The 27,167-nt window shown below is 39.5% G+C and overlaps 1 protein-coding gene and 1 pseudogene across 4 annotated transcripts in view; one reads left to right on the top strand and one right to left on the bottom strand.

Annotated features, from left to right (window-relative positions):
- TEX9 (testis expressed 9) overlaps positions 1–27,167 on the top strand; it is a 237,233-nt gene that overhangs the window by 58,100 nt on the left and 151,966 nt on the right. For 3 of the 4 annotated variants that reach the window (XM_070796693.1, XM_070796692.1, XM_070796694.1), the window contains one exon: positions 2,494–2,681. The gene's annotated coding sequence lies outside the window, so the exon portion shown is untranslated. Of the gene's footprint in view, positions 1–2,493; positions 2,682–12,949; positions 13,212–27,167 lie in introns of those variants that run through there. The other variant, XM_070796695.1, reaches the window with a different exon arrangement.
- LOC139185462 (tigger transposable element-derived protein 1-like) overlaps positions 1–27,167 on the bottom strand; it is a 61,612-nt pseudogene that overhangs the window by 27,333 nt on the left and 7,112 nt on the right.

Raw genomic sequence — 27,167 nt, 5'->3', positions numbered from 1 at the left:
CTTAAGTTCTGGGCCTTGTCCTAAGTTTTCTCTGCCCCCCTGCTGCAGGAAATGGAAGCCACTTTATATGCTGCTATGGGGCCCCCTGGTTTTCCACTTGTCAATTGAGTATTAATTGCTCTCAGCATCTTGTATTTTTCTATAGCATCAATCCTCTTTTGCATTAGGTACAAAATTCCATTGCCCTTGTACTTACTAACATATCTATATTTCTACAATGTCTAATACATCAGACCAGCTAGGTTATTTCTTTCCACTGATATGCCTTCCCAGTTCATTACGAGGGGAAATATGACCCATTGCATAGCTCCCTGCCTCCAAGGCTGTGCTTCGTTTACTATCAGTGATGGCTTCCTCTTTACCAAGCGGGTAGTGAATGAACTAACTGTAAACCCCTATCTTATCTGTGTTTTTAGGCCACTCCTGGCACTAATTATTGCATGTTGGGCTTTCTGGGAAGCACACTGAATTGGAATTTAGGCTGCAGGTTGTTTATTAGGGAGTGCCATTGTGATAGATACCTGTGGAAGGGAGGGAGGAGCTCTGGAGCTAAAATAGCCCATCAGAGTTTTCCTTATTGGGCCCAGAGGGCAAGGCCTTTATACTCCCCTGTTAATAAGTCATGGCTGTGAGCTTCCCTGGAAGGGGCATGACCATGGGTTAGGCACTATCTGTACCTGAGGCTGATCCCATGAGTGCTGATAGCTGAAGACTGCCTGCTGACAGTGCTTTCAGCAGCTGGAGTTACAAACTCTTTCCATGAGCGAGAATCTAGATAGCATATCCTGACCTTCACCGTGGGTGAGGCTGTATCTGAAGAATTCTGGTGGAAGTCTCCTCCTTCGTAGTATCATAGTATCAGCTCCATTGTCATTGTGTGTTGTTGGGTACAAGGCTTAACCACTCACTAACTGTATTCTTTGAGAGCTCTTTGACTTTGATTAACTGATATGAGATCCCACATAATATCTCCTTAGACCAAAGGACCCACTTTATGGCAAAGAAGATGAGACAACTTGTAGTTGAATATAGAATCCACTGGTTCTACCATATATAGCACAAACCAGGAGCTGTCAGCCTGATAATGTGGTGGAATGGCTTTTTGAACCTTTTGTTGAGGTGCTAGCTGGGAGATGACTCCCAGGTGAGAAAGGGTTACTGTTCTTCAGACTACTGTATATTTCTTAAAGTGATGATTATTGTATAGAGCTATGTCACAAGTTGTTAGAATGCATATGTTCAGGAACTAAGGAACAGAAATAGTAGTATATTCCTGCTCAGCCATCCAAAAGACCCACTTGGGGAACTTCTCTTCCTATCTTTGCATCTTTAGAATCTGCAGGTTGGGAATTCTAAATTTCCAGCAGGGTGGGTCCTTCCACCAAGGAACATTGTTGTTTAGTCACTGAGCCGTGTCCAACTCTTTTGTGACCCCGTGGACTGTAGCCCACCAGTCTCCTCTGTCCATGGGATTTCTCAGATAAGAATACTGGAGTGGGCTCCCATTTCCTTCTCTAGAGGATTTTCCCAACCCAGGGATCGAACCCATGTCTCCTGAATTGGCAGGCAGGTTCTTTTCCACTGAGTCACCAGGGGAGCCCACCAAAGAGCATAGTGTACCTCTAAACCTAAAGCTACAGCTGCTTCCTGGTCACTTTGTGATCCTTGTCCTTCTTCAGCAGTTGGTAGGCAAAGAAAATAATTAGCACAGTGGAAAGGGGTAATGCCTTTCATCATCACAAAGAGGTAGAACTTGATATCTAAAGGAGCAGGGAGAAATGGGTTTGCTTTTCAGGTGATCTGCCATGGCATCTCCGGAAAAGGCAATGGCACCCCACTCCAGTACTCTTGCCTGGAAAATCCCATGGACGGAGGAGCCTGGTAGGCTGCAGTCCATGGGGTCGCTAAGAGTCGGACAGGACTGAGCGACTTCACTTTCACTTTTCACTTTCATGCATTGGAGAAGGAAATGGCAACCCACTGAAGTATTCTTGCTTGGAGAATCCCAGGGATGGAGGAGCCTGGTAGGCTACCGTCTATGGTGTCGCACGGAGTTGGACACAACTGAAGCAACTTAGCAGCAGCCATGGCATCTCTTATTATTTTCCTGCCTGGTTTAACTGTAAATAGATGAAAATAGCAACTATAGGCTGGGAATGACCTTAGCCCTGTTCACATGGAGGGTCTGTGTTACTACACCAGGCAAATCTATAGCAATGGAAACCTTTGCCAATGCAGAGGGAAATCTAGAATGAGTGGTAAAGTGGGGAGATTATGAATATCTGACCTTGTGATCCAGTGCAGCAGCAGAGGGCTGTAGCCTCACATTGACCTTCCTTTTGTAACTTTCCCCAGGGATTATGAGCACCAGAATGTAGGAGAAGCTGTGACTGGATGGTGTGAACTCACCGTGACAGCAGACTGAACCTGAGCAGTACCAGGTGTGGATGACATTCATTGCTATTGACGACCCATGCATTTGTGCTTTTCCAGGTTAGTGCGTCTAGCCTTGAGCTGCTGCCAGTGTGGTTGATACTGCTCACAGCTGCACCCAACCCTGGAGAACTGCCTTGGGCCACTAGTTGCAGCCTCATCCAGTAACTCGTGGGAAGGAATCCCTCCCCTGCGGTGGCCCAAAACCAGTGACTGACTGCTTTGGAGATACAAAGCCTCTTCTCAAGGTGGGTCAGGTCTCAGGTGCAGTCAGTGCTGTGTGCCTAGTCTGTGTCTATGTGCAGTACTTTAGCTGAAACCATTTCTTTATATATGTATATATTTTGTATATATCTTTATTTTTTGTATATAAATATTTATATACATATTTTGGGGGGGGGTCCAAATCACTGCAGATGGTGACTGCAGCCATGAAATTAAAAAACACTTGATGCTTGGAAGAAAAGCTATGACTAATCTAGACAGCATATTAAAAAGCAGAGACATTACTTTGCCAACAAAGGTCCATCTAGACAAAGCTATGGTTTTTCCAGTAGTCGTGTGGATGTGAGAGTTGGACTATAAAGAAAGCTAAGCACCAAAGAATTGATGCTTTTGAACTGTGGTGTTGGAGAAGACTCTTGAGAGTCCCTTGGACTGCAAGGAGATCCAGCCAGTCCATCCTAAAGGAAATCAGTACTGACTATTCATTGGAAGGACCGATGCTGAAGCTGAAACTCCAGTATTTTGGCCACCTGATGCAAAGAGCTGACTCATTGAAAAAGACCTTGATGCTGGGAAAGATTAAAGGCAGGAGGAGGAGAGGATGACAGAGGATGAGATAGTTGGATGGCATCAATGACTCGATGAGCGAGCTCTGGGAGTTGGTAATGGATAAATAAGTCTGGTGTGCTGCAGTCCATGGGGTCTCAAAGAGTCGGGCACAACTGAACGACTGAACTGATATATGTATATATATGTGTATATATATATATATATATATTTTTTTTTTTTTTTTTTTTGGTTGCTTTGGGTCTTAGTTGTAGGGTGTGGAATCTTCAGTCTTTGTTGCGGCAAGTGAGATCTTTAGTTGCAGCATGCAAACTCTTAGTTGTAGCATATGGGATCTAGTTCTTGGACTTGGGATAGAACCTGGGCTCCCTGCATTGGGAGCTTGGGGTCTTAGCCACTGGACCACCAGGGAAGTCCCCTGAAAGTATTTCTTTGCTTAGCATCTTCCCTTTTACTACCGTGCCCCCCTCACATCCTGATGGCTTTCTGCTGAGAACACTTCTTCAGTAAATCACATACATAAGAGTCCTTGCTCTGCTTCTAGGGATCCCAACTAACACCGTCTCCTCTTCTCTATCTCCAGAAAGAAAATTCCTGGGGAAGAATTCTTAATGGCCTGGTATGCTTTGGTATGCATTAGAGAATTAACCTTACCTGAAGAGAGGTCAGGGGCTTCCTGGGTGGTGCTAGTGGTAAAGAACCTGCCTGCCAATGCAGGAGATGTAAGAGATGGGGGTTTGATCCCTGGGTCAGGAAGATCCCCTGGAGGAGGGCATGGTAGGCCACTCCAGTATTCTTGCCTGGAGAATCCCCATGGACAGAGGAGCCGGGGTGGGCTACAGTCCATAGGGTGACAAAGAATTGGACATGACTGAAGTGACTTAGCATGCACACACACAAAGAGAGATCTGGCCTTTCCCCTCAACCACAGGGAGGTGACCTTGGAATGTCCTGCCTGACAGAAGTGTTTTTGTCTGAGGGTTTTGGCCCACAAGTTAGCAATCTAAAAATGTGATTTTTGTTGGGAGCTTTGGGCTGCTTGATACCAGTTTTGTCTCCAGAAGGGACTGGAGATTAAACATAACAGCCCAACCTCTTGAAATGGCTGAGGAATAAAGGTCAGCCACATAGACAGTATATGATGGAGCCCCAAAGAAAACTCTAAATACCAAAGATTGGGGTAAGCATCCATGGCTGGCCGTGCATACTGTCGCACACCACAGCCATAAAGAGTTAACACCGTCCATGGCTCTTTGTGAAGAGGACAACCAGAAGCTCTGTATTTGGACCCATCCTGGACTCTGCCCTATGCATGTGTCTCTTCCCTTGGCTGATTTTAATCCCTGTATTAATCTGTAACTGTGGGTGTAGTAGCTTTCGGAGCATCCTGAGCCCTTCCAGTGAATTATCAAAACTGAGGGTGGTTAGGGGAATTCCTCACATTTGCAGCTGGTACCCTAAGTGGCAGCTGTCTTGTGTGGACACTGTTCCTCCTAAGTGTTCAGTTCGCTAAACTCTCATACCTGGCTTGAATCTCATCTCCACCTCTGGAACCATCATCACTAGGGCTAAGTGAATGCCACCCAGCAGTACATTTGATTGGAGTTGGGAGGGAGGGCAATTGGCAGAGTGGACAAAGAGATATTTAGTTTCAGCAGCATTTTCTGGGACATGGCATCTGCCCTGCCCAGACTGAAGTTGGCTTTTCTATTCAGATTATTGCTGATGCTGCTTCCTCTACTTTCGTCTTTTTCCTGCATCAGGGACAGACACTCCCCCTCCTTTCAGATGCCCAATGTATGCTTTTATTGACACATCTAATACTGTTTTGCTTGAAAATCAGTGATGTCTTAGTATTGAATCTTTGTTTTTCTGATGCAAAGATATAACTCCTATACTATTTTTATCTCTGACATTGAGTTTCTAAAGTGTTTTGTTACATTGAAATTTCTGTGTAGAGGTAGTATGGCATCCATAGGATTGTGTTTATAATTTTTAAAGATCTGTGGTAATTTTCTTATAAATTTTTATTATCCTAGTTCATAATATCACTTCATCCTTAGTTTCCCCTGTTACAGGTGTTAGTTGATGTTGGGAGCTGGGAGAAGCCTTCATGACTATTTCCCAAAGAAATGAAGGAAATTTAATTTGGAATTTGAATACCAGCAGATTTTAAACACAAGTTCTCTTTCACTTAGGATTTAGTTTAGGAACTGAGGTAATTTTCTGTAGACCAATTGAGAGAGTAAAAAAGTGGACACTAAGAAACTAAGACACAGATTGAGAAGAGTTGACATTATTGAAAGATTTCAATTCTGAATGAGAAAGGACTGGTTAGCATTAGAACATCACAGTAGCAAAGACTTGTATTTTATTTTCATTTTCCTATACATATATTAAAGTAAGCTTAACTATATATACATAAGTGAATTTTTTGCTTAACTGATAATAAATCTATATATTTTATTCCATAATATAAGCCTGATTTTTTCCTCCACTGCTTTACTGACAACAGACCCAGTTCAGCACCTTATTAGCTAAGTGTCTTGGGACTCTTTACTATACCTCTTTGAGTTTTAGTTTCCTGTCTGTAAAACAGCAGTAAGTCTAAGTATCCTGTCAGCTCTTGGGAGCATTACAGATAATTTATGAAAAGCACTTAGGCCAGTAGAGGTGCTCAGTAAATGTAGTTATTACTATTAGCTCTCATAACATTTTGAGTTTAAAAAATAATCTCACCAAGTATTCTTAAGGAGACACCACTCTGGCATCCTAATTGGATGTACCAGTTAATCAGAATGCTTTTTTGAATGTATCCAAGTACACACCATTCCTTTCGGGTTTCCATCCTCTCTGTATCATGGGTTACTTCTTGAGGATTGAGCTTTTATAGGCTTCTGCCTCCGCTGGCCCCACTCTTTTGAAGGCACCAATACTTTCAACCTGCCGTTCAGCTCCACCAGGTTCCTGACCATCTTGAAGCCATTGCTTTTATCTTTGTTTCTAACAGGTAATTTTAAAAATCAGATTCAAACCAGAGTTGTTGGAATACGAGATTAGTCCTATTGCCTTAAGCCTGGATTTTGTGTGCCTGGGAAGAGCCCTGGCTTCTCATATGCCCTAAAGCCCAGGCTCTGCTTATTTCTCTGTGTTCTTCCAGGCCATTTGACTGGATTTCTGCTTCTATTAACTATTCAGATCTCTAGTTCCCCTTTGGAACAGGAGCACTAAACCAAATCCATGTGAAGACCCTATGAGCCTACCCTTGAGGTGTGAATCCTGTGCTCCGTAAACCAAGGCTTTGTTAGTTTTCTCATCCCAAGACCCCAAACCACCACCTCTTCTGAGTTCATTATTTTCTCATTTCTATACCCTTACCCTCTGAAATGGACCAACTCTCACTGCCAGTGTGAGTCAGTGGGGAATTTGCTATTTGAACACTAGCTTGCAGCCCCATGACCCAACCTATACCTAGATCTGTTCCTCCTACTGCCTCCTGGATTCATGACCCAGTGTACCTCAGGGTCAAACTCATATAAGCGTCAGGATTGATAAATGCACTCAGGTATTATATCTTTTAAAAATTCACATAAATTACATTCTATATAGAGCTTTGTAGAGCTGCCTGCTATCTACTGTATTACATGTGTTCTTTTAAAATCTTCCAATTATCTAATTTTGTGACAGTCATTCTAGTTTGTTACTGAGTTGCAAATTCCATTTTGTTTTAGAGCCCTAGGAAAATTGCACAAGTTGTTTTAATTAGTATCAATTTGGTTGTCAGATTTTCAAGATGAAGCCTTTGTGTTTCAGGATTATTTAAAGCTAGGGCATTGAAATAATTGGGATTTTTCAAGAATCACTCTTTATGACCCAATTTTAAAGTTATTTTAAATGGTAACATTAAAAAGAATTATTCGTAAGACCAGAAACTATAAAACTCCTAGAGGAGAACATAGGCAAAACACTCTCTGACATACATCACAGCAGGATCCTCTATGACCCACCTCCCAGAATATTGGAAATAAAAGCACAAATAAACAAATGTGACCTAATTAACCTTAAAAGCTTCTGCACATCAAAGGAAACTATTAGCAAGGTGAAAAGACAGCCTTCAGAATGGGAGAAAATAATAGCAAATGAAGCAACTGACAAACAACTAATCTCAAAAATATACAAGCAACTCCTACAGCTCAACTCCAGAAAAATAAACGACCCAATCAAAAAATGGGCCAAAGAACTAAATAGACATTTCTCCAAAGAAGACATACAGATGGCTAACAAACACATGAAAAGATGCTCAACATCACTCATTATCAGAGAAATGCAAATCAAAACCACTATGAGGTACCATTTCACACCAGTCAGAATGGCTGCGATCCAAAAGTCTACAAATAATAAATGCTGGAGAGGGTGTGGAGAAAAGGGAACCCTCTTACACTGTTGGTGGGAATGCAAACTAGTACAACCACTGTGGAGAATAGTGTGGAGATTCCTTAAAAAACTGGAAATAGAACTACCTTATGATACAGCAATCCCACTGCTGGGCATACACACTGAGGAAACCAGAATTGAAAGAGACACATGTACCCCAATGTTCATCGCAGCACTGTTTATAATAGCCAGGACATGGAAGCAACCTAGATGTCCATCAGCAGATGAATGGATAAGAAAGCTGTGGTACATATACACAATGGAGTATTACTCAGCCATTAAAAAGAATACATTTGAATCAGTTCTAATGAGGTGGATGAAACTGGAGCCTATTATACAGAGTGAAGTAAGCCAGAAGGAAAAACATAAATACAGTATACTAACGCATATATATGGAATTTAGAAAGATGGTAACAATAACCCGGTGTACGAGACAGCAAAAGAGACACTGATGTATAGAACAGTCTTATGGACTCTGTGGGAGAGGGAGAGGGTGGGAAGATTTGGGAGAATGACATTGAAACATGTAAAATATCATGTAAGAAACGAGTTGCCAGTCCAGGTTCGATACATGATACTGGATGCTTGGGGCTAGTGCACTGGGACGACCCAGAGGGATGGTATGGGGAGGGAGGAGGGAGGAGGGTTCAGGATGGGGAACACATGTATACCTGTGGCGGATTCATTTTGATATTTGGCAAAACTAATACAATTATGTAAAGTTTAAAAATAAAATAAAATTAAAAAAAAAAGTCTCTATGTCTTTGGTCTACAGTATCTCAAAGTTATATAAAAAACTAATTGCTAGCCAAAAATATCAGTTTTCACTGTGTAAAATACAACATCAACTCACTTTTCTGCATTGAGAGAAGCAGAGGTTCAGTAATCCAAAAAGAATTTATGTTTGTCTTTTGGATGCTTTTGTTCTTAAATTTGAATATGAGTGAGTCTGATGTCTAGGGAATTCATGTCAAAATAATGAAGCTGCATTATAAAGATCTCAAATAGGGAAGTTGATGTGTTCAATTTTTTTTTTTTTTCAGTTGCTTTCCCAGGTTAAAATAAGCAAGTTAAGCTGAACTATATTCCTCATTGGAAGATTAGAATATTGAACACAGATGTTAAATCATGGGTCTGGGAAGAATTCTGTAGCAGATTAGAAGCTGCTGAAGTAGGGATTTTTAGATCCCTATTGGGTTACAAATTTAGATCCCTATTGGGAAACAACAACGAAAAAGGAAGATGGATTATGCCATAGAAAGAAAAATTAGAGAAAATATGCAGAAATTCTGTAAATAGAACAGGGATGATGTCTTGCCCAGTATTATGTTGGCTTAGAATATACATACCAAATTCTGCATGTTGCACATCAAGGAAGTAGAGGTAAATTGGAGAAGAAAGTGAAATAATGAACTAATGAAACAAAAACTTTGAAGACTGGGGCATTTCTTATGTCCTGCTGCTGCTGCTAAGTCGCTTCAGTCATGTCCGACTCTGTGCGACCCATAGGGGTCTCTGTCCCTGGGATTCTCCAGGCAAGAACACTGGAGTGGGTTGCCATTTCCTTCTCCAATGCATGAAAGTGAAAAGTGAAAGGGAAGTCGCTCAGTCATGCCCTAGTATGTGAGAAATGCACATATACACAATATTTTTTTTAAATACTCTTTTGTATCATTTGTATAGTTTTTTTTAACCATATGTATATTTTACTACCCAACAACAAACTTGAAAATAGACACCTTGAATTTGAAAATATATTGGATCAGATCAGATCAGTCGCTCAGTCATGTCCGACTCTTTGCGACCTCATGAATCGCAGCACGCCAGGCCTCCCTGTCCATCACCAACTCCCGGAGTTCACTGAGACTCACATACATCGAGTCAGTGATGCCATCCAGTCATCTCATCCTCTGTCGTCCCCTTCTCCTCTTGCCCCCAATCCCTCCCAGCATCAGAGTCTTTTCCAATGAGTCAACTCTTCACACGGGGTGGCCAAAGTACTGGAGTTTCAGTTCTAGCATCATTCCTTCCAAAGAAATCCCAGGGCTGATCTCCTTCAGAATGGACTGGTTGGATCTCCTTGAAAATATATAGAATTTGACAGTAACAGCAAATGTTTCTCCTAATGGTAAGTACCTAACACTCTACCTAGTGAGTTTAGTTTGCCACAGAATTTCTAAACTAAAAGAATACTTTGTTTATACCTTTCCAACTAGACAGTACATGCCTTAAGGCAAATTACTCTCTCGTAGATCTTTATGCCCATCACAGGCTCTAGGGAAACACCTTGCACATAGTGTGTGTTTTTGAATGAGTGAAGGCATGAATACGGAATGCATGAGTATCTCTGGTTAAGTCTGGATGCCCCAAATAACAAGAACACAGTAATTTGATCGTTTCAGCAGTTTTACTGCCCCACCAGATTGCCTCTGCCATGTTAATTGTGTGATCTGCAAGAACAGTTATAGCTGTTGTAATTTACTTCATTTATAGTCTAACTTGTTCACAAAAAATATTTAGATGGCACCGGAATTGCTTTATTGACCATGCCACTTGTTCAATTGGGTTTTCTTTTAGATCCTAACCATTGCAACATGCTGTGCCATGTATGTTCAGTTTTCCTTTCATAGTGGTTCATGGTTTGGTAACATTTTCTTTGCCTCAGCAGATGTACTGCTCTCATTTAACTATGCCATGCCATCTTTGTTGTAAATATATACAACACAAATATATACATGTATATATATGTGTGTGTATAGGGCTTCCCAGGTGGTGCTAGGGGTAAAGAATCTGTCTGCTGTTATAGGAGATGTATGAGACGTGGGTTTGATCCCTGGGTTGAGAAGATCCCCTGGAGAAGGAAATGCCAACCCACTACAGTATTCTTGATTGGAAATTTCCATGGGCAGAGGAGCCTGGCAGGCTACAGTCCATGGGTCGCAAAGAGTCAGACACGACTGAGCACATACACATACATACATATATGACACAGGAGATAGTCCTTTACATTTCTAACTGTACTTATTTTAACATCGTTAGAAGGGAACATTTCATGCCAAGAGGGGTACAATAAAGGACAGATATGATATGGACCTAACAGAAGCAGAAGGTATTAAGAAGAGGTGGAAAGAATACACAGAATAACTGTATAAAAAATGTGTTAATGTCCTGGATAACCATGATGGTGTGATCACTCACCTAGAGCCATACATCCTGGAGTGTGAAGTCAAGTGGGCCTTAGGAAGCATTACTATGAACAAAGCTAATGGAGGTGATGGAATTCCAGCTGAACTATTTCACATCCTAAATGATGATGCTGTGAAAGTGCTGCACTCAATATGCCAGCAAATTTGGAAAACTCAGCAGTGGCCACAGGACTGGAAAAGGTCAGTTTTCATTCTAGTCTCAGAGAATGGTAAGGCCAGTGAATGTTCAAACTACCATACAGTTGTGCTCATTTCACATGCTAGTGAGGTTATGCTCAAAATCCTTTAACCTAGTTAGGCTTCAGCATTACATGGACTGAGAACTTCCAGAAGTTCTCAGCTGGATTTAGAAAAGGCAAGGGAACCTGAGATCAAATTGCCAACATCTGCTGGACCATAGAAAAAGCAAGCGAATTCGAAAAAGAAAAACATCTGCTTCATAGACTATACTAAAGCCTACACTAAAACCTTTGACTGTGTGAATCACCACAAACTGTGCTAAATTCTTAAAGAGATGCAAATTCCAGACAACTTTACCTGACTCCTGAGAAACCTGTATGCAGGTCAAGAAACAAGAGTTAGAACCTGACATGAAACAATGAATTAGTTCAAAATTGGGAAAAGAGTACATCAAGGCCGTATATTGTCACCTGCTTATTTAATTTATATATGCAGAGTACTTCACATGAAATGCTGGGCTGGATGAAGCTCAAGCTGGATGGAATCAAGTTTGCTGGGAGAAATATCAATAACCTCAGGTATGCAGATGACACCACCCTGATGGCAGAAAGCAAAGAGGAACTAAAGACCCTCTTGAGGAAGGTGAAAGAGGAGAGTGAAAAACCTACCTTAAAACTCAGCATTCAAAAAACTAAGATCATGGAATCCAGTCCCATCACCTTATGGCAGACAGGATGGGGAATAAATGGAAACAGTGACCGACTTGTTCACTGTGCATGGTGACTGCAGCTATGAAATTAAAAGACTTTTGCTCCTTGGAAGAAAAGCTATGACAAACCTAGACAGCATAGTAAAAAGCAGAGACATTACTTTGCCGACAAAGGTCTGTATAGTCAAAGTTACGATTTTTCCAGTGGTCATGTACAGATGTGAGAGCTGGACTGTAAAGAAGGCTGAGCACCAAAGAAGTGATGCTTTCAAATTGTGCTGGAGAAGACTCTTGAGAGTTCCTTGGACTGCAAGGAGATCCAACCAGTCCATCCTAAAGGAGATCAGTCCTGGATGTTCTTTGGAAGGACTGATGCTGAAGCTCCAATACTTTGGCTACCTGATACGTAGAGCTGACTCATTGGAAAAGACCTTGATGCTGAGAAAGACTGAGGGCAGGAGGAGAGGGGGAGACAGAGGATGAGATGGTTGGATGGCATTATTGACTCAATGAACATGAGTTTGAGCAAACTCTAGGAAATAGTGAAGGATAGGGAAGCCTGGCATGCTACAATCCATGGGTTGCAAAGAGTCGAACACGACTAAGCAACTGAACGACTAATCTATTTTAATAACGAGAATTGACTTACTGGCATGTAGCTAGCTAGGCATTTAAGAAATGACTCTTTTCTTTGGTTTCTTAGCAATCACATTGATGACCTTTCAGGAGAGTTAATATTTAGCAATGATAACTTTCATCTTCCCAGCGCTATGCTTGGCTCTTTAAATACCTTATTTCTTCATTTTAAAATTTTAATATATGCACGTTATTTTATATACATTTATAAATATATACATAGATTTATAAATATATGAAAATATAAACGTATAAATATATACATCTCCCACTCTTCCACACTGGGAAGAGCCTGAGAGTCTGGGTGCTTCTGCTTCACTTCAGGATGAGAAAGAGGAACTTAGAGAAACCACTGAAAGAGCTTAATATGCATTCCTGCAGTTTGGGGGACACACAAGACCAGTGTCAGAATTATATTTGAAAAGTCTTAAAAAATGAGGGCTTAAGAGGAAGTGGTCAATGGCTATAGTTGAGAAGTCAGTGCCCTTTAGAGTCTATCACAACAAGACTTGTGACATTTCCCATGGACCAGATCTGGATGGGTAATGTGACAGAGAGTCAGCTTGGGGTTGTCTTAGTTCCTGCCCTGGAGGAAATCTCAGTAAAAGGAGGCCAAAAGTAAACCAGCTGAACCCTCAGGGTGTGGAATAAAAAACAAATGGCCAGCTGGAGTAGAGATGGATTTGAGATATGCAGCAGGGGCGGTGGTGGTGATAGGGTTTGCAAAATAACCCAAACATCATCTAGGAGAGAAAGAGCCAGATGTAAACAGCGGCCAAGTCTAAAAGGAGCCAACCGCAATCTGCACCATCATCAGTTAAGTAAGAATTTTCTTGCCCTGCTTTCTTCTCCTCTCCCTCTGCACTCTAGCCTTGGAGAATAATAAAACTGTGGGAGGAGAAGTGCGATGAAAAGGAAGAGAAGTGAATCACATTCCCTTTCCTGACTTCTGGCTTCTCTAACTGCAGACTGCCCTGGATGTAGCCAGTCTGAGCTAGATACAGGAAGCAGAAGTCTAAAATATAAATGAAGTTTATAATTTTATTACATGGGAATATAATTTTTGTTTGCTTATGTCTTCATTTTATCATTCCTTAAATTGAGATATAATTGATGTAAAATATTAGTTTCTGGTACACAACATAATGATTTGATAGATGTATTTATTGCAAAAATGATCACCATAATAAGTCTACTTAACATCCATCATTCAGTTCAGTTCAGTCACTCAGTCATGTCCAACTCTTTGTGACCCCCATGAATCATAGCATGCCAGGCCTCCCTGTCCATCACCAACTCCCGGAGTTCACTCAGACTCACGTCCATTGAGTCAGTGATGCCATCCAGCCATCTCATCCTCTGTCGTCCCCTTCTCCTCCTGCCCCCAATCCATCCCAGCATCAGAGTCTTTTCCAATGAGTCAACTCTTCGCATGAGGTGGCCCAAGTACTGGAGTTTCAGCTTTAGCATCATTCCTTCCAAAGAAATCCCAGGGCTGATCTCCTTCAGAATGGACTGGTTGGATCTCCTTGCAGTCCAAGGGACTCTCAAGAGTCTTCTCCAACACCACAGTTCAAAAGCATCATTCTTCGGTGCTCAGCCTTCTTCACAGTCCAACTGTCACATCCATACATGACCACTGGAAAAACCATAGCCTTGACTAGACGGACCTTTGTTGGCAAAGTAATGTCTCTGTTTTTGAATATGCTATCTAGGTTGCTCATAACTTTCCTTCCAAGGAGTAAGCGTCTTTTAATTTCATGGCTGCAATCACCATCTGCAGTGAACAGTTACAAATATTTTTCTTGTGATAAGAACTTTAAAGATTTACTGTCTTACAAATTTCAAACATAACAAGACAGTATTACTAACTGTAGTCACCATGCCAAACTGTATCCCCAGGAGTGCCACTCTGTTTTTATTCAAAGTGATAGATCTTCTGTCAACAAGTTTCTTGTTATCAGTAAGGAAAATAATCTCTAAGCAATATACCACATTGCTTCAGTCACTTCAATACTTTTCCTTCAAATTAAACATCTGCCTTAAAACAAAAGTCACTTTTTGACCTTTCCTTCTTTATCCTCCCTTGAAGGAAATATATTTTGTTTAGTTAGAAATATTAATTGTATACTAAATTTTAAATTTAGTATCCAGGTGTCTTTGGTATGAAGTTATGCAGAAAATGTAGATTTGTTTAAAGATCATAAACCATTTTTAAAAATTTAAATTCGTAAGCCATTTTATTTTTTCTCTGTTACACTTCTCTCCTCTTCCAAGTTGTCTATCTTGGGCCCACATTTTATAATCAGAAAAATAAGTAATTAAAATTTTTTTCACCCTGCCTCTTCCTCAAGCTATCTTATCTATCCCTTTCTTTGGTGCTAAACTTGGGAAAGGAGCCCACACACATTACTGCTTTCACTTTTTCACTGCTCGCTCATTCTAATCCTAGCTCTGGTTCACCTCTCTAATGAAACTGCTTTTCAAAGGTCACTCTTGTCCAGTCATGAGATTCAGAGGTATTCTCTTACACTTTATTTTTCTGGGTCATGTTTGTGACAGTGCTTATCACAGTGCCCAGTAACCAGTCAATTCTTAATACATTTTAATTCTTTTCCCACAAGATTTGTCTAATGTTATTGATTGAATGATTAAATATAAAGTATTCTTTATCTGTGTAAAAGATTGAGTCAAATGAAAATTTATGCAGTCCTGGTTTTCCTGTTGCTAATATAGCACAGTGCATTTCAATAGTGTTTTTTTCACTCATATCCAGATCATGGGGCCCAGTAGTTTAGAAATTCAACTCTGATTTGTTGTAATTCATTTCCATTCTGATTAATATAATTATTTAGCTGAAATATAAAATAAATAAGTTCTGGGAGTGTAGTGTACAGCACAATGACTATAGTTAATAAAATTATATGATTGAAAGTTTCTAAGAGTAGATAATAAAAATTCTCATCACAAGAAAAAAAATGTATATGAGGTGATAGATGTTAACTAAACCTATTGGGGTGACCATTTTGCAGTATATACATACATTGTTATTTGTTATACACATAAAACAAATACAATGTTATATGTCAGGTATATCTCAATAATATATCTTAATAATATATCAATAATAATATCTCAGGAAAAATGATCTAGGTTCCTGGCAGGGAAAAAACCTCCGTCAACTATGACTATAAGCAGTAAGATACCAGCCTTCTCTAGAAGAAATCAAGCATGTTTGTTTTCTATATCTGTTACTCTATTTCTGTTTTGTAAACAAGTTCATTTGTACCATTTCTTTAGACTATACATATAAAGTGATACTATATGATATTTGTCTTTGTTTAACTTACTTCACTTTGTATGACAATCTCTAGGACCATCCATGTTGCTGCAAATGGCATTATTTTATCCTTTTGTATGGCTGAGGAATATTGCATATATGGTATATATGGGGGAGTGGATATATTGGAAGATTGGTATTGACATACACACTCACAACTCACACACACACACACACACACACATATATATATGTATAATAAATAACTAGTAAGGACCTGGGCTTCCCAGGTGGTGCTAGTGGTAAAGAATCTGCCTGCCAATGCAGGAGATGCAGGTTCGATCCCAGGATCAGGTCAAGATCCCTTGGAGAAGGGTATGGCAACCCACTCCTGTATTCTTTTCTGAAGAATCCTGTGGACAGAGGAGCCTGGAGGGCTATAGTCCATAGGGTTGCAAAAGGTTGGACATGACTGAAGCAACTTTGCAAGCAATGGGGAAAAAATCTAAAAAAGAGAGATATATGTATATGTATAACTGCCTATCTTTGGTTCCCCATTCTTTATCACAGCTCCTGTCCCAGTCCAGCTACTTGGACAGCTGTTTCCAGTTTCCCTTACTGGCAATCCCTAGTCCGTCCCACCTGACCACTGCCAATGCTGAAGGGGATAAAAGTTGTTAAACCCTGGACAGGACATAGCCTCAGATCCGTTATCTAAATTTAGGCTGATGGGAAAACCAACCAATCAACATTTTTTTTTTTTTTTTAATAATATCTTTGAGTCAGATAAAATCCATGGGTGTTGATTTTTTGCGTTCACCCATCTGCTCACGGCAGCCGCTGCCCTGCCGCCAGCTCCCCAGCCGCAGGCACTGCTGGGCGGCGCCCAGCTCTCTGAGGCCGCCACCTCCTCACCTAAAATGTATAATTCAGTGGCTTTTAGTGTATTTGTAAAGTTGTGCAGTCATCCCCATTCTCTAATTTCAGGACATTTTCATCACCCCAAAAAGAAACCTTGTACTCATTAGCATATACTCCTGTCTCCATTCCTCCAGCCACAGAAAACTACTTTATATTGTATCTCTATGGATTTGCCTATTTTGAACACTTGGCATAAATGGAATAATGTATAGACTTTTATGTCTGGCTTTTTTATTATTTTTATTTATTTATATTTATTTTTAATTAATTAATTTTACTTTACAATATTGTATTGGTTTTGCCATACATTGACTTGAATCCGCCACGAGTGTACATGTGTTCCCCATCCTGAACCCTCCTTCCACCTCCCTCCCCATCCCATCCCTCTGGGTCATCCCAGTACACCAGCCCTGAGTGCCCTGTATCATGCATCGAACCTGGACTGGCGATTTATTTCACATATGATATTTTACATGTTTCAATGCCATTCTCCCATATCATCCTGCCCTTGCCCTCTCCCATAGAGTCCAAAAGACTGTTCAATACATCTGTGTCTCTTTTACTGTCTTGCATACAAGGTTATCGTTACCTTCTTTCTAAATTCCATATATATGTGTTGCTGCTGCTGCTGCTGCTAAGTCGCTTCAGTTGTGTCCGACTCTGTGCAACCCCATAGACGGCAGCCCACCAGGCTCCCCTGTCTCTGGGATTCTCCAGGCAAGAACACTGGAGTGGGTTGCCATTTCCTTATATGTGTTAGTATACTGTATTGGTGTTTTTCTTTCTGGCTTACTTCACTCTATATAATAGGCTCCAGTTTCATCCACCTCATTAGAACTGATTCAAATGTATTCTTTTTAATGGCTAAGTAATATTCCATTGTGTACCTATATTACAGCTTTGTTATCCATTCATCTGCTGATAGACATCTAGGTTGCTTCCATGTCCTGGCTGTTATAAACAGTGCTGCAATGAACATTGGGGTACATGTGTCTCTTTCGATTCTGGTTTCCTTGGTGTGTATGCACAGCAGTGGGATTGCTGGGTCATAAGGCAGTTCTATTTCCAGTTTTTTAAGGAATCTCCACACTGTTCTCCATAGTGGCTGTACTAGCTTGCATTCCCACCAACTGTGTAAGAGGGTTCCCTTTTCTCCACACCTTCTCCAGCATTTATTGCTTGTAGACTTTTGGATAGTAGCCATTCTGACTGGCATGAAATCGTCCCTCATTGTGGTTTTGATTTGCATTTTTCTGATAATGAGTGATGTTGAGCATCTTTTCATGTGTTTGTTAGCCATCTGTATATCTTCTTTGGAGAAATGTCTGTTTAGTCCTTTGACCCATTTTTTGATTGGGTCTTTTATTTTTCTGGAATTGAGCTGCAGGAGTTGCTTGTATATTTTTGAGATTAATTCTTTGTCCGTTGCTTCATTTGCTATTATTTTCTCCCATTCTGAAGGGTGTTTTTTCACCTTGCTTATAGTTTCCTTTGTTGTGCAGAAGCTTTTTTAAGTTAGCCTAATATTCCCAATGTTCATCTGTGTTGTAGTGTACATCATTACTTCACTTATTTTTATAGCCTACTAATATTCTACATTTTATTTATAGATTAATTAGTTGATGGGCAATTGGATTGTTTCTACTTTTTATCTACTATGAATAATACTACTTCAAACATTTGTGTAGAACTTTTTTTGTAAACATGAGCTTTCAGTTCTCTTCAGTATAAATCTAGGAATGAAAATATGTTTCATATGATAACTCTATGTTTAACTTTTTTTTAAAGATTTATTTATTTATTCATTTTATTTTTTGGCCGTGGTGGGTCTTATTGCTGTGAGCAGGCTTTCTCTAGTTGTGGGGAGTGGGGACTACTCTTTGTTGTGGTTCATGGACTTCTCATTGCAGTGGTCTCTCTTGCTGTGGAGCACGGGCTGCAGAGCGCAGGCTTCAGTAGTTGAGGTGCCCAGGTTTAGTTGCTCTGCATCATGTGGCATCTTTCCACACCAGGGATCAAACCAGTGTCCCTTGCATTGCAAGGCAGATTCTTAACTGCTGGACCACCAGGGAGGCCCTGTTAACTTTTGAGGGACCACCAAATTGATTTCCAAAGTGACTGCACTGCTTTATATCTTATCAGCAGTGTATCAGTATTCCAATGTCAAGGTCTTGTTACTTGTTACTGTCTACCTTTTTGATTATAGCTATCCTAATGGGTCTGGAATGATATCTTATTGTGGTTTTGAGTTGCAGCAGCTGATGACTAATGATGTTGAACATCTTTTCATGTGTGTATTTGACATTTGTTTGTCTTTTTTGGAGAAATATCAATTCAGATCCTTTGTCCATTTTTAATTGGTTGTCTTTTTATTGTTGACTTGTAAGAGTTCTTTATTCTGGATACTAGCAGAGAAGGCAATGGCACCCCACTCCAGTACTCTTGCCTGGAAAATCCCATGGATGGAGGAACCTGGTGGGCTGCAGTCCATGGGGTCACTAAGAGTCGGAAACGACTGAGTGACTTCACTTTCACTTTTTACTTTCATGCATTAGAGAAGGAAATGGCAACCCACTCCAGTGTTCTTGCCTGGAGAATCCCAGGGACGGAGGAGCCTGGTGGGCTGCCGTCTATGGGGTCGCACAGAGTCGGACACAACTGAAGCGACTTAGCAGCAGCAGCAGCAGCCGTTCATCAGTTACTACATAATTTGCCAATGTTTTCTCCCAGTTTGTAGGTTTTCTTTTCATTTTCTTGATTGTGTTCTTTGAGGCATAAAAGTTTTTAATTTTGATGAAGTCCAGTTTTTATATATTTTTTGTTGTTGCTTGTGCTTTTGTTATCATATCTAAGAGACCATTGTCTAATCCAAGGTCAGGAAGATTTATCTCTATGCTTTTTCTAATAGTTTTATGATTTTAGTTCTTACTTCTAGGTCTGTAATACATTTCTACATTAATTTTTGTATACTGGGTGAAGAAAGGGTTCAACTTTATTCTTTTGTACATGGATATCCAGTGGTCCCAGCACCAACTTTTGAAATGATTATTGTTTTCATGGTGAATGAATTGTGCCCTTTTCAAAAATCAATTGACCATAACTAGAATTTTTTTTTTTTTTCTGGACTCTTAATTCTGTACCATTGATCCTTGTGCCACTGCACATTGTCTTGATTAGCATAGCTTTGTAGTAAGTTTCAAAATTGAAAAGATGTGAGTCCTTCAACTTTGGCCATTTTCAAGATTAATTTGGCTTCTCAGGATTCCTTATATTTCCATATGAATTTTAGGATCAGCTTATCAATTTCTGCAAAAAATAAAAGTAAAAAAAGAAGACTACCCAAGTCTTTGACAGTGATTGTATTAAATTTGTAGATCACTTTGGGGAGTATTGCCATCTTAACAATATTAAGTCTTCTGAACCAGGAATGTAGAATGTCTTTCCATTTATTTAAGTCTTTAATTTCTTTCAATAACATCCTGTATTTTTCATTGTGTAAATATTGCTCTTTTGTTAAATTTATTTCTGTGTATTTTTTCTTTTTGAGGATCTTTTAAATGGAATTCTCTTAATTTTAATTTTGGATGGTTTATTTCTAGTATATAGAAGTAGAATTGATTTTTTTTTAATATTGATCTTGTGTTTTGCAACTTTGCCAAATTCTTTACTTAGTTCTAATGGTACATTGTGTAGATTCTTTAGGATTCTCTATGTACAAGATCATTTTATCTGAAAAATTTTTATTTCTTTTTTTCATCTGAATGCCTTTTTAAAAAATGTATTTATTTATTTGTTTTTGGCTGAACAGGGTCTTCATTGCTGTGCACAGGCCTTTTCTAGTTGTGGAGAGTGGGCAGTACTCTTCATTGTGGTGCACGGGCATCTCACTGTGGTGGTTTCTCTTGTTGTGGGGCTCTGGATACGTGGGCTTCAATAGTTGTACGCAGGGTTAGTTGCTCCACAGCATGTGGGATCTTAGTTCCCAGACCAGGGATTGAATCCGTGTCCCCTGCATTGGCAGGTGGATTCTTAATCACTGGACCTCCAGGGAAGTCCCCCTTTTATTTCTTATTCTTAACTACTTGCCCTAGCTAGCATTTCCAATACAGTTTGAGGTAAAGTGGCCAAGGCAGACATACTATTCTTGTTCCTGATTTTAGAAGGAAAGCATTCAGTATTTCACTGTTAAGTATGATAGGTTTTTAACGAATGGCCTTCATCAAGTTGAGGAAATTATCTTCTTTTTCTAGTTTTTTTTGGGTGCTTTTGTTAAGAAAGGATGTTGAAAATTGACAGTTTTTTAAATGTGTCTATTGAGGTGACCATGTGGTTTTGTTTTTTATTTGATTCATATTACATTAATTAGCTTTCCAATGTTAATCTGACAGTGTGTTCCTAGGATAAATCCCACTTGGTGTATAATCCTTTAAATATATTGCTGGATTTGGTTTGCTAGTATTGAACATTTTAACTTTGGTATTCATAAGGGACATTGATCTGTAGTTTGCTTCTCTGTGGTGTCTGATTTTGATGTGAGGGTAATACTGCCCTCATATAATAAGCTTGGAAACGTTTCCTCCTCTTCTGTTTTAATAGAAGAATTTTAAAAGGGCTAGTGTTAATTCTTTAAAACCTGAGTAGAATTCATTGGTAAAGTATTTGGACCTAGGTGGGTTTTTATTATTAATTTAATATCTTTACATATAATGATTTTATTCAGATTTTCTATTTCTTTTTGAGTCAGTTTTGGTAGTATGTCTTTCTAAGACTGTTAATTTAATCTAGGCATTGATTTTGTTCTCAAATAATTTTTTTTCATTTTAAATTTATTTATTTTTTAAATCAGGCTTCTCTTGTGGCTCAGCTGATGAAGAATTCACCTGCATGCGGAAGACCTGGGTTTGATCCCTGGGTTGGGAAAATCCCCTAGAGAAGGGAAAGGTTACTCACTTCAGTATTCTGGCCTGGAGAATTCCATGGACTGTGTAGTCCATAGGGTCGCAGAGTTGGACACAATTAAATTGAAGGATAATTGCTTTACAGAATTGTGTTCATTTCTGCCAAACATCAACATAAATCAGCCATAGGTATACATGTGCCCCGCTCCCTCTTGAACCTGCCTCCCATCTTCTTCCCCATCCCACCATTGTAGGTTGTTAGAGAGACCTGGTTTGAGTTCCCTGAGTCATACAGCAAATTCCCACTGGCTATCTATTTTACATATGGTAATTTAAGTTTCCATGTTACTCTCTCCATACACTGTACCCTCTCCTTCCTCCCCACCCAACCCATGTCCATAAGTCTGTTCTCTGTCTCTGTTTTTCCATTGCTGCCCTGCAAATAATTTCATCAGTACCATCTTTTTATATTCTGTATCTACATTTTAGTATATGATATTTGTTTTTCTCTTTCTGACTTTCTTCACTCTGAAGAATATTATATGGTAAAGAGGGGAAGGTATAAAGGAAAGTAAGAGGACAGTAAAAGAAATGGTAAAGAGAGGGTGGAAAGAAGGAGGGGGAAAAGAAAGCATGTCAAAAGGTGCTATCTAACAAAAATGAATTATGAATGGTAGAACTTCAGATTTTTTTTAATTTTTTTGGAGAGTAGTCCTTCCTGGAATTCTTCACATCATATTGTTACATATCTGTAATTTACTTTAGAATAGCTCCTTAAGGACAGTGTGATATGTGTGTGTATAATTTTAATCTATACCCTAGGCTAATTAATATTGAGTTGGGTATATATACATGAATAGTGTGCAAAAAAGAAAAGAAAAAGTTCACATTCTAATATTCTTTAATCAACACAGAGGGCCAGTTAATTAGCATAATATGTATTACAGATTATTTTTTATTGGTAAAATAAATAGTATTCAAGAGATGTGCATTGTTACATGGCAACCTGAATGGGAGGGGAATTTGGGGAAAAATGGATACATGTATATAAATGGTTGTGTCCTTTCTTTGTCCATCTGAAACTATCACAATGTTGTTAATTGGCTATACCCCAATACAAAATAAAAAGATTAAAAAAAATAAAAATAAAGAGATGTGCATTGTCTAGGAATATTATACTGGCCCTTTCACAGTTGCATGAACAAGAACAGGCTATGAAAACCTAGTGAACCTGTTAGTCTCTCCCCTTTGGAATGGCATTCGTACTTAGAATTTCAATTCACCCTGTGTACAACCTCTTAAGGGTTTTGTGACCTGAAATCAGCTAGATAATTTGTTCAGTCATATTGCATCTGCCTTAAGTGAATCTTTCATCCAAGTTACTTGCTCAAGTGCTTAAGAGGACAGAAAGCTAGGGTTTTAGAAAGCTTGTACTGCAAGTGACATGAGCATTTTTATTCTTTCTTACTAATAAAAAAAAAAAGTGTGGCAGAATTTGACCTAGCAGTTAATGGTATTATAAAATCCATTTGATAGGTTGTGGAGGAAGAGGCTGACTGACCTCAAGTACCTGTAACCATTGGAAGCTTCCAATAAAACCTATTAATCAGGAATAATTAAACTGGCTTAAGTCAATTTGGAAATATACTAGGTAAAGCAGCCTGCTTTATAAGGGGTTTAGTTCTTTGGTAAATGAGTATGTGCTCTCTCCATCAATGTAGCATTGAGTACCATCCTTAAAGAAGTTCAAACAAAATCATATAGTCTGCTTTTTTATGTTAAACATGGAGAAATTTAGGCCCATAACAATTAAGTAACATTCTCAAGGTTAGTGTACACATTAGTGGTGAAGGAGGGACTGGGTCATGGGTCTAATGACCGAGAATGCTCACTTGCCATGATAATGGAGTAATATTTTCCAAACAAAAATACATGAGATTGTGACCCAGAACGTCTGATATGACTTAGGGAGCTGATAGGACAGAAGACTTGGGACCCCAGCGGGGCTAACAAAACACTCCCATTGCTTTCAGCCATCTTTACTGCTCTGTGCTTACCCGTATTCCAGCTTCTATAATCCAATTTTCTCTAACTTCCTTTAACAGCACTAGGAAGTTGTGTATGTGTGAAGGTCGCTCAGTTGTTTCCAACTCTTTGCGACCCCATGGACTATATAGTCCATGGAATTCTCCAGGCCAGAATACTGGAGTGGGTAGCTATTCCCTTCTTCAGGGGATCTTCCCAACCCTGGGATCAAACCCAGGTCTCCAGCATTGCAGGTGGATTCTTTACCAGCTGAGCCACAAGTGAAGCCCAAACCCCACTAGGAAGTTACTCATTAGCAAAGTTGGGGAGGTGAATGCCAACAATATTACACAATGACTCTTTCTTTCCATTTCTGCTGCTGCTGCTGCTACACTCTCATAATGCAGGCCAAGGAAAAAGTGTGTTTCCTTTGCCTTAGGATGCACAATGAATTTTCCTGTTTATTCAAGCTGACCACTTCTTGATGGTCTCTGGCATACATATTTCAAATGCTGGAAAATTGTATGAAACAAGACCTGTTTCATGGTTTGACTATAGTCAGTTTCAGTAATGTCAGTTTTTTGATCAATGTTTTTGGACCCACATTTATGCAGACTCCTAAATCTTTCTACCCTCTATGTTTTATGAATGTGTATTTACCACAAGGTGCTACAGTGATCTCATATGTCATGTCTGAATGTCTAGGAATGAGCATATGGTTCCAAATAATTCAATACTCCAAGTATCGTTAGTTAGAAAGTATAAATGATTCCCTGATATCCACATAGTTTGATTAATTCAACTCAAGAATTAGAGACTCTTTAAGTTGAAAGAGATATTAAACATCCTTCTGGAAAACTGTCCCTGTCAAGGACTCACCCAGGTTCTGTTTACACTGTCACTTATCACTAATGAAAATGCTCTTCAACCAGTCACAATTTATTCCAATTCGAAGCAGCTTTAACTGCCAGAGAGTTCTTTTCTTTTTTAAAAAACAATTTTATTTAATTATTTGTTTTTGGCTATGATGGGTCTTAGTTGTTGTACAGACCTTTTCTCTAGTCACGGCGAGCAGGGGCTACTCTTCCTTGCAGTGCCTGGGCTTCTTGTCGCTGTGGCTTCTCTTGTTGTGCAGCATGGGCTTTAGGGTGCATGGGCTTCAGTAGTTTGGGTGTGTGGGCTCAATAGTTGTGGCTTCCAGGTTCTAGGGTGCAGAATCAGCAGTTTTGGTGCACAAGCTTAGTTGCCCCATGGCGTGTGGGATCTTCCCAGCCCGGGGCTTGATCCATTTCCTGCATGGCAGACGTATTCTTTACCACTGAGCCACCAGGGAAGCCCCAGACAGTTCTTATTTGATTAGAAATACTTCTTCTTGTGACTTTCACTAGCCTCTTTTTCTATGGTTTCTTTAGTATCATGATGAATACCTCTAATTCTTCTTTTACTTATCAGCCCTTTAATTATTTGAAAGAAGCTTTCATGCCCCCATCACAGCTTTAAAGATGATTGAAGAACAGAGAAAGAACTCTTTTCTCATGGTTATGTTTCTGTACATCTGATGTATAAAACATCAGGTGTAAAATGTTTTTTAAACTTTTATTAACTTTTTACAGAAATGATCTGAGCTTTGGTAGAAGTATTTGAAAATTACAAATAGATACGTAATATGAGAAAGTCCAGAAACAGATGAAACAAGTATTTGAGTGTAAGCACATTATTTGAGAAATGCAGAATTCTTATGGGAATGGAGGAGTAACGTAAGGAAGAGAATCCAACCAGTGCAGGGTATGTTGGTAAGCCAGTTATCACAGTGGGCCACTAGAGAAAAATCTCATAGAGAAATCCTGGGAAATGATGTAAAATAAATGCCTCAGAATGATTCCACCTTAGGGGTGAACTGCTACCTCAGCATTTCCAGCCTGCTCCCAGACAAGCTGTCTCCCACAGTTCTGAAATAAAAAGCTCTCAGGCACAGAGGAAGCCATTAGAAGTCGGCTGCAATACTGCATAGGACACTGACAGCATCTGGGATAATGAGCAAAATAATGATAATTATTAAAGAATAAAATTTTGATGTAATTCTATCTGAATATAAATTATCATAAAATAATGTCATTCTGCAATATTAACTTGCAGCCTGCTTTGACACTTAGTAATACAGTATTTCATATCTTCCTATGACAATAAATATAAATCTATTCACATCATCATTAATGGCGATATACTCTACGATCATATATTTAACTAGTTCTCTGGTTGAACATTTAGATTGGTTCCAGGTTTTTGTAGTTCTTAAGGGAGATGCTTTGTGTCAGTCTCACTGAATGGTGAATTTATATTTGGTTCAGCTGACGCTCAACTGTATGTTTATTATAATAATATTCTTTAAAGACATAAACTGTGGGAAAGAATACTGTGTATTCAAATGCGAATGATTCATACTTTCTTTGCAGTTTAGAAATAATAGCTCAGATAAGTTTGTATTCAAAATACTGTATTATACCTTGTGATTATATCACAAGAGACAGCCATTTAGGTTATAGAAATTCAACTTCATGAATTTAACACCACTACCACAAATTAGGATCCATTTATTTACATTTACAAAAATTAATTTATATTTGAGCTGAGTACCAGCAGTCCAGAATTATCATGGCTTCCTGTGGGCAGTTATATAGCTGGAATATTTTTCTCCTCAGAACCCTTGTTGTTTGTTAGTTTAAGGCAGTGCTTAATTATGCCTCATATACCCATGGTCTCAGCTTGCTGAGCAGGTATGATACCGTCTTAAGTTAGGTTTCTGGGGAAATAGACTGAGATGGAGATATGCCTGTGGGAGGTTTAATGGGGCGTAGGCTCAGAAACACTCTGAGAAACTTCATCTGGAGACATCTTATCCTGGATTCTGATTGTTGTTGTTCAGTCACTAAGACCTTTCTGACTCTTTGCAATCCCATGAACTGCAGCATGCCAGGCTTCCCTGTCCTTCACCATCTCCTAGAGTTTGCTCAAACTCATGTCCATTGAGTCAGTGATGCCATCCAGCCATCTCATCCTCTGTCATCCCCTCCTCCTCCTGCCCTCAATCTTTCCCAGCATCAGCGTCTTTTCCAGTGAGTCAGCTCTGTGCATCAGGTGGCCAGAGTATTGGAGCTTCAGCTTTAGCATCAGTCCTTCCAGTGAGTATTCAGGGTTGATTTCCTTTATAACTGACTGGTTTGATCTCCTTGCAGTCCAAGGGACTCTCAAGAGCCTTCTCCAGCACCACAGTTCAAAAGCATCAATTCTTTGGTGCTCACTCAGCCTTCTTTATACATGACTACTAGTAAAACCATATCTTTGACTATTTAGACCTTTGTTGCAAAGTGGTATCTCTGACTTTTTAATACTTTGTTTAGGTTTGTTATATCTTTTCTTCCAAGGATCAGGAATCGTTTAATTTCATGACTGCAGTTGCCATCCAGTGATTTTGGAGCCCAAGAAAATATAATCTGTCACTGTTTCAACTTTTTCCCCATCTGTTTGCCATGAAGTGATTCATGGGGTCGCTGAGTCGGACACAACTGAGTGACTGGACTGAACTGAACTGATAGGAATGGATGCCATGATTTTCATTTTTCTGAATGTTGAATTTTAAGCTAGATTTTTCACGC

The sequence above is a fragment of the Bos indicus genome, chromosome 10 (genome assembly GCF_029378745.1).
Source record: "Bos indicus isolate NIAB-ARS_2022 breed Sahiwal x Tharparkar chromosome 10, NIAB-ARS_B.indTharparkar_mat_pri_1.0, whole genome shotgun sequence".
Lineage (NCBI taxonomy): Eukaryota > Metazoa > Chordata > Mammalia > Artiodactyla > Bovidae > Bos > Bos indicus.
This window is presented reverse-complemented; position numbering and strand designations above follow the sequence as displayed.